General features: G+C 48.2%; 1 protein-coding gene across 14 annotated transcripts in view; it reads right to left on the bottom strand.

The window, feature by feature from the left end:
- The window catches only part of COPRS (coordinator of PRMT5 and differentiation stimulator), a 210,806-nt gene that overhangs the window by 101,902 nt on the left and 94,307 nt on the right, over positions 1–14,597 (bottom strand). For 13 of the 14 annotated variants that reach the window (XR_012328805.1, XR_012328803.1, XR_004523851.2 and 10 more), the window contains one exon: positions 3,547–3,648. The gene's annotated coding sequence lies outside the window, so the exon portion shown is untranslated. Of the gene's footprint in view, positions 1–3,546; positions 3,652–14,597 lie in introns of all 14 variants that reach the window. The other variant, XR_012328799.1, reaches the window with a different exon arrangement.

Consider the following 14,597-nt stretch of genomic DNA (forward strand, 5'->3'; position numbering starts at 1 on the left):
GTGAAACTGCAACCACAGAGAAAGTACAGATTGCTTAAAAAGGAAACACAAGTAGAATGGCAATAGACTTCTCAACAGACACCAGGAGACAATGGAAAAATATCTTCAAATTACTCAGAGAAAATAAAGTTCAACCGAGAATTCTACACCCAGCTAGATGTTACAGGGATAAAAACATGTTTGCTCAAACTAAACTAAGAGAGTTTCCCATTACATACCCATGCTGAAGGAAGAACTAAAGGATGTACTTCAAGAAGATGAAAATTAAATACAGAAAAGGAATGAGAAGCAAAAAACAATGGTAAGCAAATGAATTGGTAAAGTTACAGATGAATCTAAATAAACCACAACAACTTAACTAATGTTAGGGAAATGTAAAAAACACACTTCTGAACAACAAATGGATCAAAGAAGAAATTAAAAAAGAAAATATTTAGAGCTGAATGATAGTAAAATTCTACATATCAAAGTTTGGGATGTAGCTACAAGCAGCACTTAGAGGTCACAGCCATAAAAACACATGTTAGAAGGAAACTTTATGGATTAAGCACAAAATTCAAGATGTTATATAAAGTGCAACAAAGTAAATCCAAAGAAAATAGAAAGAAATCAGAAAGGATGAGGTATTAACAAAATGCAAAACAAAGAAACAATAGAAGAGGTAATCAAGTTTGGTTCTTTGAGAATACCAATAAAATAGACAAACATCTGAACTGATGAATCAAACTATGAGAAGGCACAAATAAATAACATTAGGAATGAAAGAGGGACATAACTATAGATATAGTAGAGAATTTTAAAACAATAAGAAAATACCATGAATGAGATTATGCCAGTAAATTGAAAAAGTTAGATAAAATGGAAATTTCCCCAGAAAAAAAAATAATTTACCAAAACTATTGAATGAGAAATAGAAAATCTGAACACACAAATAATCATTAAATAAACTGAATCTATGTTTTAAATATCTACACATATACGCAAACACCCAAAACTTGGCTCAGATGATTGTACCAGTTAGTTCTATCAAATATCTGAGGAACAGGCAATTCAACCTCACGTAAACTATTCCAAAGACTAGGAAAAGAAACTTCCCCCAACTATTTTATGAGGTAAGTATAACCTTATTACTGAAAAAAAAAAAACAAAACAAAACAAAAAACAAGGAAAATATAAGAAAGGAAAACTACAGCACAATCTCACTTTTCAACATAAGTGCAAAAATCCTAAAATGTTTGCCGTTCAATACAGTATTATGTACAATAATCACCACCACCAACTTAAACCAACTAGGTTTACTCTAGGAATAAAAGGATGATTTAATATGAGAAAATCTGTTTATATAATTCACAGATCAAAGAGGGAAATTATATGACTATTCAATATACATAGAAAAATTCTTTGAAAAATATTTAACACCCATTTATGATATAAGTTTTTAAAGTCTTAGCAAACTGAGATTTGAAGGGGACTTTATAACTTAAAGTGTATCTACAAACACTTTGGAATGAACATCAGACTTCATGGGCAGATATTAAAAGTATCCCTTTAAAGGCAGGATCAGGACAAGTCTGCCCATTATCTCCTCTTCTATTCACCATTATTCTAGAGGTCCTAGCCAGTGCACAGAGTCAGAAAGAAAATTACAGCTGTAAAGATTTGAGAGGAAGAAATGAAACGTATTCTCTACAGATTATAGGATTGCCCATATGGAAAATGCAACAAAGAGCTACTGCCAAACCATAGGAACAAATAAAAGGCTTCAGAAAAATGCTTGCTAAACCATCAGTGTGCAAAAATGAGCAGGGCTCCTACAATCAGCAACAAATGATTTAAAATGTAATTTTTTTAAAATTCCATTTACAATAACAAAAAACTGTAAGATACCAAAAATTAATACAACAAAAAATATGCAAAGAGCTTTACAGAGAAAAGTATGTACCTTTATTAAAAGACCTTAAGAAAGCAAAAAATAGAGACAAACTGTTCATGAATAGGAAGACTCAGCGTCATAGAGATGGCGGTCCTTTCTCCAAATCATCAATAAATACAATGCAAATGCAAACCAAATTTCAACTCGGCGCGTGTGTGTGCGTGCACAGATACACACATGCCTCCAATCTAACAAGTCGATCCGAAAGTTTAAAGGGTAGAGCAAAGACCCTAAGTACAAGCTGATTTTCTAGAACAAAGTAGGCTGACTTACCCTACCGGATAGCCGGACATTTTATGAATTACAGTAATTAGCACGGTGTGGTATTGGCATAGGGACAGAAAAATAAACCAATGACACAGAATGGAGCTCAGATACAAGTCTAAAGCCATGTGGAAATCTCATATACGACAGAGCCCTACAACTGGGGCTACAATCGGGGGCGATTCTCCAGTCAATAATAGTGTTGGAAATATTGCTTACCGAAATGGGGAATGGGGGAAAAAGAGATTCTTAACTCACATGGTAGACAAAAATCAATTTCAGGTGAATTCAAGACCCAAATGTCAAATGCAAAGTTTAAAACCTGCCGAAGAAAATATAGCAGAAAACCTTTATGACCTCAAAAAAAGTTCTAAAGGAAGCATAAACCATAAAGGAAAAGATTGTTCAATCTGATGACAGACAATGCCCTTAACAGAGTTAAAAGATGAAACACAGCGCTTCTCATAAAGTTAAACATACACCTTCCCTATGCCCCAGCAATTCTCCTCTGAGGTATTTACCCCAGAGAAATGAAAACATATGTCCACGAAAAGACAGGTACAAGAATGTTTATAGCCATTTTATTCACGGTAGCCAAAAACTGAAACAACCATACTGTCCATCAACAGGAGAAAGGATAAACATATTGCAGTATATTTATACAATAGGAATCTTCTCAGCAATAAAAAAGAAATCTATACAACAACATGGATGAATCTTAAAAAAATTATGCTGAGCAAGAAGCCAGACACACTATATGATTTAATTTATATGAAGTTCTAAATCAGACAAAATTAATACAATATGGTAAAGGAAGTCAAAGCAGTGGTTGCCCAGGAGGGAGCACAAAAGAGCCTACTGGGGTGATGGAAATCTTCTACGACATGATAGAGGAGTGCGTTACACGGCTATACGCATTTGTCAAAATCCATCAAACTGCAGCAATTAAGATTTGTGTATTTCGCTGTATTTTTTTAAAAACCTCCCATGCCTCGCCCCGCCCCCCCCCCAACAAAAAAAGACAAACTACAGCCTGGGAGAAGATCGTTGCCTGCCAAGAGATTCATGTTCAAAATCTATAAAGAACCGCCACAGATCAATAAAATCAGCAAATCGAATAGGCGAAAGACAGGAACCAGCAATTCACAGAAGAGAAAACAACTGAAAGTACGCTCAACCTCACCAGCAGTCAGGAAAACAAGACAGCACTTCATACCCTTTGGATGCACAAAGATTTTGAAGTCTGGGAATACTGAGCGCTGGTGAGACCACAGAACAACTGGAATTTGGATACCCTGAGCATGGGAATGCAGATTAGTGATATCTAGGAACAGGGAAGATGCTCATACCTTATGGCCCAGCATTTCCATGCCAGGTGTGCCCCCGGCGGTCTTCAGCTGAAGGGCATCTGCGTCTCGCCTGTGTGGCCGGCAGGGATCCTCACCAGAGCACTGCTTGTAACGGGGGAAAAAAGAAAAGGAGAAGAAGTCAGACGAGTGAGGAAGGGGAAAGGATAAGTAAATGTCTACTACATCTACCAGCAGCAGAATAGACAAAATAACGGTAAATCCACATAACGGAATAAAAATCATTAGTGAAAATAAATGAATTCCAGGGGACACATAATGTCAGAATAAAATGTTAAACAGCAACAACAAAAAGCAGGTCACAGAAGAACATAAACTATGTTTCCGTTTACATAAAGTTTAAAAAAAAAAACCAGCAAGACTAAACCACCTATTGTTTAAAGAAGCAAGTATATTTGGTATAAGTATAAAGAAAAGCCAGAAAATCATACACACAATTCAGGATAATGGTTACGTCTGAGAAGGGAGCTAAGGGGATGGGATGAGGAGGGCCTCATAGGGACTTTAAAAGTGACGGTTATAGGGCTTTCCTGGTGGCGCAGTGGTTGAGAGTCCGCCTGCCGATGCAGGGGACGCGGGTTCGTGCCCCGGTCCGGGAAGATCCCACATGCCGCGGAGCGGCTGGGCCCGTGAGCCATGGCCGCTGAGCCTGCGCGTTCGGAGCCTGTGCTCCGCAACGGGAGAGGCCACAGCAGTGAGAGGCCCGCGTACCGCAAAAAAAAAAAAAAGTGATGGTTATGGTCTTTTTCCTAAATTGGGTGATGAGTACACAGATGTTCACTGTTCATTGTTGAACAGAGCTAGAACTCTGGACTGAGTGACAATCATCAACGACCCATGATGGGGTGACAGGAGGAGTCCAGGGTGAGGGCCATGGGATAGAGTGACCTGTCTAGCACCAAGAAGAAATGGCTGCAGTCTGGGAGGGCTGGGGATGCGCGATGCTTATGGGTAGGGACATGGACAGGAAACCGAGGGACCCCATGGAGGGTCTCTACCATGTTTTCTTTATGACGGAGGCAACAAGGGTGACTCCTGACAGACTGGAGGGAGGGGCCATCTCATCTCCCCAGCCTGACTGCAAATGCCTGTGCATGCAAGTGTCCTTCAAGTTCAACCACCATAGGAGGCAGCAGATACCTGCTGGAGGGGATGGTGAGAGGCTGCCCTGGACTGGTGCTGGAGAAGAGGTAGAACCTGCTTTGACCGATGACCGCCTCTCCTGCCAGGAGTCACTTTACAGTCAGCACAGGCCATGAGCAGCAGGGTACAAGGGGCATCTGTGGGTGCCCGGTGGAGGCTGGAGTCCCAGGAGAGAAGGCGGGCTCAGGTCAAGGGGTGGGAGCCCATGGCTCTCTCCCAGATTCATCCACTCCCTGCCTCCATCCCAACAGGAGCTCATTCACAAGCAAACACTAGGAAAACAAAGGGAAATCATCCAGCAGGGCCCTTCCCATCTGCAGAGCAAGGAAGTCTCAGTCTCAAGGTTAATGGTGAAGAGGAACTTGCCCGGCTGTGCAGGTCGTGAGGTCGGCAGGAATTTTGATAAACAAAAGGGGACGGTGGCACCGGGGCAGGGTGGGGGGCAGGGGTATAACTAAGAGCTCTGGCCACAGGGTCAAGAGGAGGCCAAGGGTGCACAGTCTCAGGGAAATGAAATGGTGATCATTTACAAGCACAGATTGTTTTACATTCCAGGGGAGTTGGCTCCTAAGCCAAACTCTTCCTGCAGAAGTTGAGGTGGTGGGTGAGTCACTGTTATAAATAGACCAGCGATCAGAATGTCATCGGAAAGGACACAGTCCCATAGGCATAACCTTGGAGGGAGTGGAAGGCGCTACGTGAACTGACAGCCGGGTTCTGAGAGGAGCGCAGAGGGAGGCCTCTGATGGGCTGTCGTGGAAGAGGAAAGCGGACGCTTGGGAAGGGGGTTCCAGCCAAGCAGGAGGAAGACGATGCAGGGGACTAGCCAGAAACAAGCCTCCCGCGTGGCTGAGCAGAGCCCAGCTCATGGCCTGCCAGTCCCTGGATCAGACTGAGCCATCTCACCTTCTAGAAATTCTTCCAAAGAGTTCAAACTCTTCTAGGGTCCCAAGAGACCCCATCCACCAAAGCACAGGAGAACAAAATTCTTCAGTGGAATCAGCTCATTCATTCGCCTACGGTTGACATGCCTGATGGGCACTGGGGACACAGGCGGCCCCTGCCCTCAAGTTCACAATGACTCAGAGATCTCAGGAAACTTGTAGAAGGGGAGAACAGCATCAGGGAAGTGAAGCCCTGTCCCCTGAGGGAATCTGACTCCGGCCCATGGTGGGGAGAGGTTGCCCAGAAGCCTTTCCTGATCCCTCGAGGCCAGGCTGGGTGCCCTACTCTTTGCTCCCACTGGTCCCTGCACTTCATCCTATCACTGGTCATGGGAAGGATTTAACTGTCCCAGAACTGAGCTGAGGTCCCAAACTGAGACAAAAAGGAGCTAAGAATCTGGTATGTCCACACCCGGGAGAGGAGGCAGCGCCTGCCCAGCCACCGGAAACTACCAGCCCCTAAAGGGATCAGGAGGCTATGGAATGCACCCAAAATATGTCAAGGGACAGGAAAGGGGGGTTAAACCTAGCATAATGGAAAGCACTGTGGAAAAATAAAAACGTTTCCTGTTTAGACTCCCATGAATCGCAGGATGATGGCTTCTGTTTCCACAATAGGATTGTAAACTCCTTGAGAGGGGAAGACATGTCCCCCACTTTGTCCCCAGCACCTGCAGTGGTCTCGGGCCCAGTAATACTTGTTGGAGGAACCCAATGCCCAGGGCTCCTCACGAGGCATCTCCTGTCTGTTGGACAAGCCAACCCCTCAGAACCAGAAGCAGCCCCATCTCACATGAGGCACCAACAACTCAGGGTCCTCCCCCATCCCAGGGCCCATGCTGTGGGCCTCAGAGCAAAACTCGCTTTTTGGAAGTGGCCTGTCCTGGAGCGGGCTCGGCCCTCTCTCTTCTTCTGGTGTGAGGTCAAGGGCCCACAGAGCCTGGCCTGCCTTGTGGAGCGGACATTCCAGATTTCTTCTGGGAAAGCGGAGGGAGGGAACCCCCCTCATGGTCCACCAGCTGGAAGTCAACAGGAAGTGGCCAAGAGGCCCTGGATGAGATCCCCTCCTGCAGTGTAGACAAGCCCCAGCGTGTCTGTTTGGCAGGAGGTGGGAGAAGTAGGTGGCAGTCCCTGTGAGCCGAGCGGACAGCCCTGGCCTCGGCAACTAAGAGTCTGGGGCTGGACGGGCTGTTGGCTGACCAACTGACATGGAGAGCTTCCCCAGGTCTTCCTCCCAACACTGCCCCAAAGTGGGTAAGGCGTAGGAGGGAGGTCCTGAGCCCCCAGCCCCTCAGGCACCCCAGCCAGCAGGGGCCAGAGACCCAGCACACACTCTAGTCTCAGGACCCCCTGGGAAGGCCTCAGGATACAAGCACATGGCCCCCAAAAGACCACCAAGGTCTTCACCACCAGCCCAGTGGTCTTCACCGTGCCCCAAGGAGCCCCAGGACACAGGAAAGGGGGGCAGCACAGCCAAGACCTGGGCCCTTCCTCCCTTGTGGGAACTTAGCTTTGATCTGGTCTCTTTATGAGTATGAAGGGAAGGCTACCCTGGTAGGGTCTCATTCCACAGCTGGGGAAACTGGGACCAGAGAGTGGGAAGGACTGGTCGAACGTGACACAGTCAGCACCGGCTCCTTAGCCCGGTACTAAGTATAGCGGGCACTGGGGAGCCAGTGAAGATTTCAGGGAGGGAGTGACATGCCTGAAGCAGGCAGGGAAGACAGCAACAAGGGGATGGTGGAAATTGGCTACTCTGGGAGGGGGGAGATGTGGCAAGAACTCAGTGCGGGGGGAGGATAAGGAAAGTACAGACCTCCACTGAAGACGAATAGATCTGGGTCTGGGCCACCGCTTGGATGGTACCACCAAGTACAACATGGCGGTGACGGTCAGGGGAGCAGAGGGGCCAAAGATGACCCCAAGCTTCCGATGAGGGTGTCTGAGAGGCTGGCGGGGCCAGGAAGAGAGAAATTGGGGGGCTCAAATTCAGGCAGGTTTGTTTTGAGGAACAGGAAGGACAAGGACATTTCTTATGAGAATAAGTAGAGCTGGGGTTGGGGGGTTAAGTCTACTTTCCTACAGTGGCTTTAAAGTCAGCGAGGCCTGAGATCCAGTCCCCCAAACTCTGCCATTCACTAGCTGTGTGACCTTGGCAAATCGTGTAGCCTCTCTGAGCTCAGTTTCCTCACCTGTAAACTGAGGGTAAGAATAGTGCTCACCCAGAGGACTGTTGTAAGGACTTAGACACCACACGTAAAGTGCCTGGTGCATTATAATCGCTGATAAATATTTGCTGTTATTCTCACTATGATATGCCAGGCGCTTAATATATATAACCTCATGTCATCCTCCCAGCAATTTACAAAGCTGGCTTTGTTTTTTCCCAATTTGCAGGTGAGAAAAACGGAGGCTCAGAGAGGTTAACGAAAGGGCTCAGGGTCACACAGCAAGCATTAGGATCAGAGCAGAGAGTCAAACCCAGATCCTTCTGGTCCAAAGCACAAACTTTCCAGCATCGGGTGGTACCTCGATTGCTCTCCTGGGGCTACAGTGCTGTCTCCCATTTCCAGGAAGGGGGAGAGTCAAGAGGCTCGGAGATCAGGCAGTGGGTTTGAACCCATAGGACATGAACCCAGAATCACCTGGACATAGTTTGGACAATTTTATTTGTCTCCAGTGGACCTGATGACATTTTCCATTTTTTCTCTCCCCACTTTTTCTTCTCCCGTCAATGAGACTGTACTCTCAACTCCAGTGAGTCACCGGAAAATATAAATTAAAAGAAAAAAAAATTAAGAGGAACATTGCTTCTACGTAAGCCCCTGCCATCTGTGAATCATTCAAGACAGGTATAATGGACATAATTACAGCTCACCCACAAGCTAGACCCAAAATCAGTCCTGAGGGCTGGTGTCAGAAGCTAGTGGTTTCCCCGGCAGAGCCCGGGGCAAATCAAACCTGAACTGATGCTCTCGGCCTCGGTCATCTCACTGGGAGCCCATGGTGGGAGGAAGCTGGGTACCATGCCCTGGCGCCAGGGACACAGCAATTTCAGGGCCCCCCCTCCAGCCCCAGCCCCACCCTATCTCCACCCCACAGTTCCCATCCCACTCACTCAAGGCCCCTCCCTCCATCTGAACTCCTTCCCACCACCTTGCTTCTTAAAGGAGCCAGACCTTTACTCCTCCATCTCTGTAAAGTCATCCCACCTAGCAAAACGTGGGCGGATATCCAATTCATAATACTATAAATAACGCATTCCTTTATGTGTCCAGGCGGCGGGAGCTTGATTAATCACAGGGCTTTTGTGGCAATTAAGTGAGATGATGCATGTAAGGCCGTTTGCACAATGTCTGTGTTCAGTAAATGTCAGTTACTTTTTTCCTTTTTTTTCCATTTCATTTATTTATTTTTTACAACTTTATTGGAGGATAATTGCTCTACAACGTTGTATTAGTGTCTGCTGTACAACAAAGTGAATCAGCTATATGTATGCAGATATCTCCTCCCTCTTGAGCCTCCCTCCCACCCTCCCTATCCCACCCCTCTAGGTGGTCACAAAGCATTTAGCTGATCTCCCTGCGCTATGCAGCTGTTTCCCACTAGCTATCTATTTTACATTTGGGAGTGTATATATGTGCATGCCACTCTCTCACTTCATCCCAGCTTACCCTTCCCCCTCCCCGTGTCCTCAAGTCCATTCTCTACATCTGCGTCTTTATTCCTGTTCTGCCCCTAGTTTCTTCAGAACCTTTTTTTTTTTAGATTCCATATATATGCATTAGCATACGGTATTTGTTTTTCTCTTTCTGACTTACTTCACTCTGTATGACAGATTCTAGGTCCATCCACCTCACTACAAATAACTCAATTTCATTTCCTTTTATGGCTGAGTAATATTCCGTTGTATATATGTGCCACGTCTTCCTTATCCATTCATCTGTCGATGGACACTTGGGTTGCTTCCATGTCCTGGCTATTGTAAATAGAGCTGCAATGAACACTGTGGTTCATGACTCCTTTTGAATTATGGTTTTTCTCAGAGTATATGCCCAGTAGTGGGATTGCTGGATCATATGGTAATTCTATTTTTACTTTTTTTTTTTTTTTTTTTTTTTTTGCTGTATGTGGGCCTCTCACTGTTGTGGCCTCTCCCGTTGCGGAGCACAGGCTCCGGACGCGCAGGCTCAGCGGCCATGGCTCACGGGCCCAGCTGCTCCGCGGCATGTGAGATCCTCCCGGACCGGGGCACGAACCCGTGTCCCCTGCATCGGCAGGCGGACTCTCAACCACTGCGCCACCAGGGAAGCCCTATTTTTACTTTTTTAAGGAACCTCCATACTGTCCTCCATAGTGGCTGTATCAATTTACATTCCCACCGACAGTGCAGGAGGGTTCCGTTTTCTCCACACCCTCTCCACCATTTATTGTTTCTAGATTTTTTGACGATGCATGCCAGCTATTATTAACACTTCCATCCTCTTCACCATCTTGGGAGATGGAAGTGTCAAGAGCTCCCAAGTAAGATGGCAGCCTCCTTCCACGGCCTCGGGGCCCCATAATCTGGTGGCCAGGATTAGGAACCACAAGGGTACAAGAGTTAGAATGCCCGAGCTGGCAGGTCATCCAAACCCAGGAGGGAAAGTGGGCCCCAAGAAAGGCAGAGACCAGCCCAAAGCCACCTAGCTGGTCAGTGGTGGAGCCAGGACAGGAACCCAAGCCTCCTGCACTCACGTCACTTCTCACTGCACTCCAGCACACGTGCCCCTCAGAGTTGCAGAGATCAAGGAGCAAACTTAATGCATCTCTGGGATCCCCGGAGATGAGATGAGCTCCTGGGAAATGGGAGACATTATGCTCTCAGCTAATTCATTCCCAAGTTCTCTAGCTCAAGGCCAAGTGAAGAGAGCCTGTGGTCAGTGGGAAGCGTGCTCTCGCCTGTCAATGCCAGTGCCAAAACGAAAAGAAGATACCCCTAGTCTTCTCAGGGAAGGGTCCTGGAATTGGCCTGAATGTCACCAGGAAGCACAGTTTAAAGACTTCTCTTTCCAACCTGCCCTCCCGGACCCCTCTGCATGGGCTGCACCCCCAGACCCACCAGCTCGCTGCCTTCTCCTGGCCTGGAGACACCCACCCTGCACCTAGGGTCTCATATTTCCTATAGTCCTTTCCCCCAGCAGGAGTCCAGAAATTCCTCTTGCCAGGCAACTGAGATGAAGACATGGTTCCTCCCCTCCCAGAGCTCATTGGCTGGCTGGTGGGGAAACAGGCAAATGGAGAGGAGACAGGTGTGGGCAAAGGCAGTCCAGCAGAGACGTGCACAAGTCAGAATGAGAAGATGTCATCCCAAGAGGCTTGTAGTCCTCCCTGCTGCTCTGATCTCCTCCCCAAGCAAATCAGGTACATCCTTCAAGGGCCCCTCCTCCAGGAAGCCTTCTTTGATACAAAGGTTGCAATCTCACTCCTCTGAACTTCTGTCCTAATTGGTCTGTGACCATTCCATGCCCTCCCCTGCCCCGTAGCTGGGGCCCTTGACCCAACCTGCAGGGCCTACCCTGCCCCAAGCACAGAGCCAATGGCAACCTGAGGCAGGAATTAACAGAGCCTGGCTTCAAACCCAGACCTTTTGATGGCAGACCAGCCCCTTTCCCACTTTCCCAGGCTGCCGTGGTCTGCTCCCTCCCACCAGCGATCCAAGGCAGCGAGAGGCTTAAAAAAAAAAGCTTCCCTGGTGGCGCAGTGGTTGAAAGTCTGCCTGCCGATGCTAGGGGACACGGGTTCATGCCCCGGTCCGGGAAGATCCCACATGCCGCGGAGCAGCTGGGCCCGTGAGCCATGGCCGCTGTGCCTGCACGTCCGGAGCCTGTGCTCCGCAACGGGAGAGACCGCAACAGTGAGAGGCCCGCGTACCGCAAAAAAAAAAAAAAAAAAAAAAAAAAAGCTTCCCCACCCCTAAGTGGTGTAGGTTCCTGGGTCTCAGTGGAGGCTGAGGTTTTGTATCAGAGGGTCCTGATGACCCCACCTGCCCCCCGACCCCGTTACTGGCAGGGAGGGGCACTGCCCTCCCCCAACAGTCAGGATTCCACCCACTTGGCTACAAGTAGCAAAAACCCCAGCCGCCGTGGGCTTCAGCACATTCAGGGTCATTTCTTCCACGTGAGATGTCCAGAGATAAACGGTGCTGTTCCAGGTTGTCACCGAGGACCTGGACTCAGTCTGTGTTCCTGCCATCCTTAGAGCTGGAGTTTTACTCTCAGTCACAAGATAGCTGCATTGTCCCCACACTGCTCTGAAGGGCCAAAGAGGCATGCCAGCCACAGCTGTCCTTCGGGGACACCAGCAGACTCCTGGACATGCACCAGGACAGGGACAGGAGCCTTGACCAGATGGGCTGGACTGGCAGGAGGGTGGCCCAGTGTAGGCACTCTGGGGATGGCCTGGGGCTTGTTAAGGGTGTCCCGACCTGGGCAAAGGGTGTAGAGTGAAACCCAAGCCTCACGCAAAACCTCCCTCCAAAGCCTGCTCTTTCCACGACCCCACACAGCCAGGAGTAAACAGACCCAAGTCTCAAACCCGTACCTTCTAATGCCAAAACCAGAGTCCTTCTCACTTTCCCAGGCTGCCTCTGGCTTTTCCATTCAGCCAGATCGCAGGCAGCCAGGCCGCAAAGCCAGAGGTGAGAGCTGGGGCTCTGACGGCTGGTGGGGCCGAGCCCAGCCTGGACTCTCGGGGACTTTCTGGAACTTCTCTGGTTCCAAGGCACCTGCCAGGAGAGGAGGCTGCGGGGTCCAGGGCAGCCAACGACGGGCCGGGCCACCCCCACCCACACCGATCCTTAGGCAAAGCTCTGCGACAAGTACAAGGGTGAAAAGGAATTCAAGGAAAATGCTGGGGCGAGGTGACTTAGCACCATTTGACCTGCCTTGAAACAGCCCTCAAGAAGTTCTGATTAAGACCCACCCACTCAGGGAAGTGGAACCAGCTGGGGGGGTGAGGCAGGGCTGGACTAAGGGAGGTGTGGCCAAGCTGACCTGCACCCAGAGCCCCCAGGACCGCCAGGCCTCTGGTTTCCCCCTCAGACTCCCCCTTCAGCTTCCCCAGCCCGTATTTGCGCATGTGCTCTGGTGTCTGGAGCCCCCTCTATACCAGCAGCTTGAGGATGGACAAAATACATTAAGCCACACAACTGAAAAATAAAGTTACATTTCTTATAAAGTCTAAAGGCTGACATTCAGATGTCAGTCACAGTGCCTGACCCAACAGGCAGCGAGTTTTACACCATGTGACCCCACCCTGCAGCTAATGGTCAAGAGACCGGCACGTGATTCAGAGCCGGGCAGCCAGAAAGTAGCAGCAACAGGGCCTGGGGTAGAAACATGAGCTGAACAAATCAGGCTCCCTCTCTGAAAATATGAACTGAGATCCCCTGAAGGGCTAAGATGAAGCTGCTCACCCACCCTGGGGAGGGCTGTTTGCTTTACTCAATCCACTAATTCAAATGCTAATCTTGGGACTTCCCTGGTGGCCCAGTGGGTAAGACTCCGCACTCCCAATGCAGGGGGCCCGAGTTCCATCCCTGGTCGGGGAACTAGATCCCACATGCATGCTGCAACTAAGAAGTCCACACGCCGCAACTAAGAAGTCTGCACGCCGCAACTAAGAAGTCCGCACGCCGCAACTAAGAAGTCCACACGCTGCAACTAAGAAGTCCGCACGCCGCAACTAAGAAGTCCGCACGCTGCAACTAAGACCCGGCTCAGCCAAAATAAATAAATAATCAATCAATCAATAATCAATAAATACTAAAATGCTTAAAACGTTTAAAAGAAATGTGAATCTTGTCCAGAAACACCCTCACAGACACACCCAGAAATAGAATTTAACCAGACATCTGGGCACCCCATGGCCCAGCCAAGTTGACACATAAAATTAACCAGCAGACAACCTTAGAAAATCTGGTTCAGAGGCGTGGGCAGGAATCCGATTTAAACCAGCAAACCAGGGGAGTACGATGCAAGTGACACAGTGACCACACTTTTAGAGCCAACGGAGCAGAGGGCGAGGGGGCCAGCTGACAGCATAGAGAGGAGCAGACACCTGGCGAGTAGCGGGTGGCATCAGTCCCATGAAATCCTAGAGCTGAATCTCTAGAGGCGCCTTGGCTGGGAAACCCCCTGCAGCGCTCCTTTCCCCGAGGCATGTCTGGGGGGGCTCGTGGGCCCCTGCGTGTATATCCTACAATGTCTTTCCACTACAGGAAGGGATTGGAATGTGTCTCTGGGCATCATAACCAAAAGGGCCGTGCCGGGCCCCACTTCTCCTTCACGTGTGTTGGCTCCAGGGAGCAGGGCCTTAGAACCTCTGGCTTCCCCTAACGGAGTCACGTGTGCAGTAGTCAAGCGGGCAATCTTCGGAGGCAGTCATGCTTGGATCTGAATCCTGACTCCACAGCTTGCTTCTAGGCCTTGCTGACCAAGTTAATTCACCCTCTGGAGCCTCAGTTTCTCCTCGAAATACCAGGACAGGAGTACCTGCCTCAAGAAGTTGTCCTGAGGGGTAATCGGCCTTCCATACAGTGTGACTTTCTCTTTCGATCTCATCTAAAAACTGGTTTCAAAATCAGGCACAAGTTGCAATATACGCAACAGCTCTGATCTGCCCTGTGCGGAAGTTGTAGTGACAGATACCACCGTCGTCCCCGTGAGCTACACAGAGCAGAAGCATCAATGCCGCAAGTGGTTCTTTTTCTAGACTTAGGTTTAAAATATATATAAACATATAATATAAAATATTAAAATTTAAATATATACAAATATCTTTCTATATTTATACATATATTTACAAAGGGAGAGAGAAGAAGAGGGACCCAGAGATATCAAGACAGGATGGCAATTTTTTCATCCATAACTGGTTGCTAAAACAAGCTTATTTTTTTTCAAAATA

Source organism: Tursiops truncatus, chromosome 20 (genome assembly GCF_011762595.2).
Source record: "Tursiops truncatus isolate mTurTru1 chromosome 20, mTurTru1.mat.Y, whole genome shotgun sequence".
In the NCBI taxonomy this organism is placed as follows: domain Eukaryota; kingdom Metazoa; phylum Chordata; class Mammalia; order Artiodactyla; family Delphinidae; genus Tursiops; species Tursiops truncatus.